The following is a 7,064-nucleotide window of genomic DNA, read 5'->3' as shown; positions in this document are numbered from 1 at the left end:
CCGGACCAGGCACACCTTCGGGCATGGCTTATACAATGCTGGCAGTTGCCAGAGTATTCTTCTGTCACAGCAACTCACGCGCATGAAAGAAAACCGCTGTTTAAGATTATTGTAGTTATACGCGCTGTATTTGTCTGTTCTCCACATTTTCTACCATGTTGCTGTTCCACCTTCATAATATAGCCTCAATGCCGGCTAACAGATATCGAAGGCCAAAATAGCTGCCTACATAACTAAAGGCCTCGCGCAAAACTCCTCACATTTACTTACGTTCAAGGGTGTCGCGACTGTCAAGGACATCATTAAGTAGTGCTGGCGATTCGAGGAAGGTGACAGTTCGTACGTGAGATAATTTGTTCGCCTCATCATGGCGCGACAATCGGTACCAGCCGTCGAAGGATGACACTGTAGAGTGCATTGTATTTCATGTGATGGAGTCCGGGTCCCAATTTTCAGACCCGACTCACCCTGTAGCGACTGACGACCACGCATCTCGCTTATATGTGCAGTTGCCCGACTTGAAGAATTTATTGAACACTTAACCAAAATAAAGCAGAAAATTAACTACGGGATAAAGGTACTTCTAAATTACGAAACATATTTACCCTCAATTATTACTATCATTATATTTTCATTTATTCCTTTCCGCATTGACTACTGCGTTACTTGCTGGGGAAACACTGACGTAAGCCATTTAAACTCATTGCAAATCCTACAGAATCAGGCGATGAGTATAATTGCATTTGCCCTTATAACAACAACGCCTCATATCTTTTACGAACTAATTACATTCTTTCTATCACACAACTCATTAAAGATAACCTAGGTACCCTTTTTGTTCCGTCACATCAATTACACAAGATGTGACAGCTTCATACCACAGTATTCTCTAATAAATACTAATATTACCAGGTTTGCAATAAATAGGAACTTCATTTTACCCAAAATGCACACTAATTATGGAAGCAGAGCGCCCATTTTTCATCTATCGCATTCTGGAACACACTACCTTTAGATATAAAAACACTTAAAATTCACGAATTCAAGAAACAACTAAAAGAATACATTCCGTCAAATACTAATGCCTACTTCATACTTACAATCATTCTTCAGGGTGCCTTCATTTCTTTTTCGTTGTCATACCATAATGTTTCTGTTTCTGCCTTGCATATTCATTCGAGTTAGCAAATTATACTGTGTTCGTCACGTCACTTACGCTGTCACGTTATTACTTGTGAACGAGTTTTTTTTTCATGACATTTATGCACATGTAATTCTTCACTCATGCTACTCATGCTAAGACCTGTAATTCTTCCATGTTAACGACTTGTTGAAACGGCTGTAATTTGTGTTTTACTTTGTAAAGGAGTTCCCATTGCAGTCTTTGACTTCGGGACCTTCTGTATATTAACATCTCGTAATCTTTCTAATCATCTCAATAAAAACCGATTCTGATTCTTATGTTTGACACTAGTATTTCAAACACAGGGGACAGGAGCTTTAGGGCTATCTTTGCCTTAAAGCAAATTCTGGATGATATAAGTTTGAGTAAACGACCCCAACTCGAAGATATATCTAATCAAAATTAACGATAATTTTTTCAAATAAAAATTTCTATCTTGGGTGAAGCATGTTTTTTGTAATAAATTATATCAGGGTTTCATTGAATGGTAAGACAATTTAAATTGGCGTAAGCAGCAAATATTTAACGACAGTTCAGTTGCAATACTCTCAAGGACCCTATATTGAGGATGGTATTGCAGTAGCAACTACTTTCTACGAAATGTTCTCCTTGACAACCTTACTGGGCTTTTGGACTTATTCAGAGGGGAGATAGAAGAAGCTGGGTTCAATGGGTACCGGCTCCCTTTCTGAACCCATGTGTAGAATTAAATGTTTGTGTTGAAGTGCAAGTCTAGCGTAGGCTGTTGGCCAGGATTCGAGGACGACTCGGAGGTCTCGTGGGTGTCTTGCGAGATAGACACGCCAGCGTAATTTTTCTCTTTAACTTCTCTATTAGGTCGCAGTGTAGAGGTGTCGGAAGTTGGTACTGGAGTTATCTGCAGATTAGAAATCCGCGTACTGACCACTTGAGATATGCATTTTGATATGTTAGCTACTAATCGCTACATTGTGCTTGCTTTTTGAACTGCATCGTCAAGTGCCTGCGAAATAGTCGTGCCTGTGAAAGAAGGCTAACGTGCTGAAATGCCAGCGTACCCGAGAGCCCTCTCTTAACAGTGGCAATTTCGTCGCTTCTAAAGCAACTCCTCTTGTCAATTATTTCTAACACTTGCGTTTCTTGCACTCGAGCTGGGCAGTTTCAATAGCCAGCAGGGTGTGATCCACCAAACAGATAACACTTCTCATCTTTGCCCGTACAGTCACCGTTAGAGTGGCCCTCAAGTGTGCAGCATCGTGAAGCAGATTTCCAGCCGCCAGCACTATGGCCATATCCCCAGCGATTCCAGCATTGTAGGGGACGTGACGCCAGAAGATCGACTCTGAACGCTGAAAGCCACTCTTTAAGTTCCTATGGACAAGGAGTTCAGGCTGAAGTCGCAATCACTGACTCAGTGCAGATTCTATTCTTGTCCACAACGCGATTGCAGATATACGCAGCTACTACGCCTGCCGTAGACAGCTACTCCAAAGTACAAGATTGGCTTAGTGGCGAGTTGACACCACGCACAATGCCCTTTGGGCATGCGAGGTCTGGTGGAATATACGCAATCACCGAGATGGATGCAAACGAGGAACACTTCAGCAGGTTCACTACACATGCCTAGATGGACGATCTATGCACTATCCCACCTGGACCAAACTGCCGGACATCAGTGATGCTCTGGTACTTAGGAGTGACCGCATTTAGTTCTTGGAGAGATTTAGGGTTGTTGAACCTGATTGAGTCCCCACCCGGAGCCACCAGCATGACAGGAATGCTGCTCACTACGCTGCGGACAAAGAGGTAAAGAGATAGCGCATAATTTTGAAGAGTGGCTATCCAAAGGCAACTACATTGTCCAGTACAATTCCTGGACATCAGTGTGATCTCAAATACAACAAAAGGAAGAAAGATGGCTGCGTCCACCTAAAATGACAAAATAAAAAAGTAAACGCAGTAATCAATAATCTAACTAACACTACCCGGTACTTAACCAACCCGGCCCAAAGTGCAAGCCAAGAGGAGCTAGGTCTGACACGTCAGCATCCGGCCTATTCTTACACCCCGGAGAACGAAATAGAATCGTTTTCGTTTTCCCGGTTACGGTATAGTTGCTGGAACGGTAAAATAATTTCTCGACAAATAATTTAACTCGTAAAGAGGAAAACGCTTTCTCGCCCAAAAGATAGTACATCTTGTACAAAGAGATAGAGAAAGGAAGGCGCAGACAAGAAGGGAGGTCAACCAGACGAGCGTCCGTTTTCCTACTGGGGGTGGCAAACCCCAGTGTTACAATGCAGTGCGCTGCAATGTATTGCACAATAACGCGTCAATAAGCTCTTGTGCAGTGCTAATTTGGGCTTGCTGGTGCATGTAATGAATGGATAAGGAGTTGTGTCATAAATTCTTCTCATGGGTGATATAAAGCTCATGGAATAAATGGTGTTGTATGTTGGCTTAAAAAACAAGGTTGCAACATTACGCCAGCTGGGCACTGGGAGTGTCTCTTGTTTTTTTTTGTTTTTTTTTCTTCTTTTTTAGTACCCGCAGTACTAGGTCCCTCGTCTTCGGTCACCATCGTGTAGCTTGTACACAGTAAATATCGCGCACGTTCGCGAACTTTATTGTGCCATACAACAACATACGTGCTCGCCGGTCTTGTTTCAAAATAAAGTGCGCTAAAAGCTTGCGATTACATCTAACCGTAAGCATTGACAACACATGAACAGTGCAGACTATGCGTATTCTTGGTTTGCCAATGAATGCACATGTACACTTATTGACAGAGATGGGGTATGTTGAACTACTAAGTGGTGGTTGAAATCATATGCAACAACTGTACAGTGCATAATCTGTACAGTACACAATCACAAGATTGACTAGGACAATGCCACTGTTGTTGCCACAGAAAAGTTCATGTCATCCCGGTGGCTGCTAGAATCGCTAATCATTCAATCGACGCCAGCTACGACGAACCGGACACCAGGGACTATGCCTGCCATTTACGCACGTTCGTTACGCCACAAGCTGGCTACATAAGTGACGGCGATTTCCTGTCCAATTCAGTGAACAAGGAACCCGTACGCGGTTTAGAAACGTCGGATTATACATCAGACTTGGTCAGCGACCGTGATCCCCTTCATTTCTATGCCTGACCAGATGAACTTTCGTCGAACCCTTGATTATACTGTACTATGCAGTTCAGTAAAGCCATTTCACTCTTGCTTTTTATTATTATAGAGTTTTACGAGCCAAACCCACCGTCTTACTACGAGGCACGCCGTAGTGGGGGACTCTGGAAGTTAGGACCACGTGCGCTCCTTTAAGGTGCACCTAAATCAGATCTAATGTACACGCGTGCTTTCGTACTTCGCCCTCATCGAACACTCGGGTTGTTTCCGGCATTTAAAAATTTCACCTGGCCGCTGCACTTGGGTCGATAGGCCGCCAATTTTCTCCGAGACCAGTTGTTACTAAATGTAAACGCAATTATGGTCATTATACCACTCGCTGCGCTTCGGTACTTATTAATAGTGTACACGAACACCTGAGCGGCGCGAGTTTGTTTACATGGGCACGTATGCGCGCCTCTTTGTTTGCGTAAACATATATGCTGTATCTTAAACTGGAAAGCGCTGAAACCAAATAATGTAAAAATTGCAATTACACGCATACATTTGCCCATATGATCATCGTTACAAGGCCCGAGTGGACGGCCAACTGTGACCGGAATAGAAGGTGCAAAAACACAAGTTTGAAGATATGGTCGTTATGGCAGCTTTTGGCAGAAAGCTATAGCTCTCAAACGTTGTAGGTCTTTTCATAATGCGTACAGTTTGCGTGTTGAATAAAATAGTGTTAGATGAAACTGAGTACAAGTGCTCATCCAGAATGCGTGCAAGCTTCCCTCGCAAAAAAAAAAAAAAACAACAACAGATGTTCACATAGCAAGAAATGTGCGGTGGTTGAACACGGTTAACCCAATAAAGACCAGCGTGACCATATGGTCACGTTTCACTGCACAGTGGATTTCAATTATTTAAGATTGACAAAACGGCACCAAAATCACCTTTGACATGCCGTTAGACAGATGAGATTTCCCTTTATGGATATCAAGTGGCAGCAGGTGTCAGTCGTTTTGTGGGAGCCCCTCGCAAAGGCGGGAATAAGTGTTGTTGTGCGAGTAGCGTCACCATGCATCACTCCAAGGGGTAATGTGTTTTTTTTTTCACTACTTATTTAAGAAAAAGTCGGATATGCTTACCTCCATATTGCTCTTTCAATATGTGACCTTCGATGATCATTTGTGAAAGGTGAATGTTTGATTTATCCATGAACGAGCGTGTTATCTTGCGCGTTGCCATATGGACACGCTGGGCCTTTAGGCTACCTAAGTTTTTATTTTATTTTTAAACTGCATTCTCATCTCTTGAACGGCTACTGGCGCGTTCCCACAGTGGTTATTTCTTATGTTATTGTCTGAATATGTTGATGTTGGAATAAATAGCGAAGATACACGAAGAAGACGATGACGACGTGTCAGTGATTTATATCGACCCGCGAGAGGGTAGCACCTATACGGATGAAGAGTCGGCCGATGAAGACTCAGGCGGGCTCATCGACAATCTAATTGGGCGGCAGCTATGAGCCGGCGCTGAAACTGTTTTCTCTGACGGACGCCGCATTGGTGGATCCCACTCGGACGATGACGACCCCGGCAGGCAAGGTGAGGGAACATGAGAGGTTTCTTCTGCTGTAGCTGATGTGGCCATTTCTGCGAAATTATCCACTGCTTCTAAGTGGACGAACGGTGATCTCCAGAAAAGCCTTGGCATATTTCCCTACCCAAACATTGTTGCTTACAGGGACTTTTCACCTGTTGAGTTTTTCGAAATCTTTTTTGACGAAGCCGTCGTGGAGCTGCTAGTCGAACAAACAAGAAAGTATGCGTTATTTTTCAATATGCCCGATCCGGAGGTTACCAAAAAAGAACTAGGTTTTCATCTAGTGCTCGTTTTGTCCGGCTATAACCGCTTACCAGGGGAAAAGTGCTATTGGGACAGCGGCTATGATATGTGCAACACGATGGCCTAAATTGCTATGGGAAGAAATCGCTTCGTACAGATAATGCGATTCCTGCACTGTGCGAAATGCAAGCCTAACGCTTAGTGACAAGTTGGCAAAGTCACGTCCATTGATGGCATTATTGAAAGCAAGGTTTCTGGAGCACTTTCAACCTGTGCGTCACCTGAGCTATGACAAAAGTATGATTGAGTATTATGGTCGTCATGGCTGTAAACAGTTCATACGCGGAAAGCCTATCCGCTTCGGGTATAAAGTATGGTGCCTAAATGCCAAGAACGGATACCTTGTAAACTTCAAAGTGTATCAATGCAAGCAGGGCATCCCAAAACATCTGAAAAATATGAAAAGGACAACGCCACTTCTTCAAATGGTGGATGAACTCGCAGCAGAGACGCACGACGTTCCTTTCTTATTATATTTTGATAATTTATTCACAGGCATGCCGCTACTCAGGCATTTCAAGGCACAGGGCTACGAAGGTATGGGCACAGTGACGCAGAACCGTGTTCCCAACCGTGTTCCCGTGTTCCGCTGGATGGACAATTCTGTAGTAACGATCGTAAGCACCATTCACGGCGTAGATCCAGTGTCATCTGCAGACAGCTACTCTCGTGTTCAGAACAAGCAAATCAAGGTGGCCCTCAAAAACACTGTTGCTCAGTACAAGTTTTATGGGCAGTATGGACCAGATGGATGCAAATGTAGGCGCCCACAGAATTGTAATCTATGGCAAAATGTGGTGGTGGCCAATTTTCACTTGACTTTGTGATGTATCTATCAGCAACGCTTGGACGCTAATTCGTAGAACAGGGTT

Source organism: Dermacentor andersoni, chromosome 6, assembly GCF_023375885.2.
Source record: "Dermacentor andersoni chromosome 6, qqDerAnde1_hic_scaffold, whole genome shotgun sequence".
NCBI classification, from domain to species: domain Eukaryota; kingdom Metazoa; phylum Arthropoda; class Arachnida; order Ixodida; family Ixodidae; genus Dermacentor; species Dermacentor andersoni.
This window is presented reverse-complemented; position numbering follows the sequence as displayed.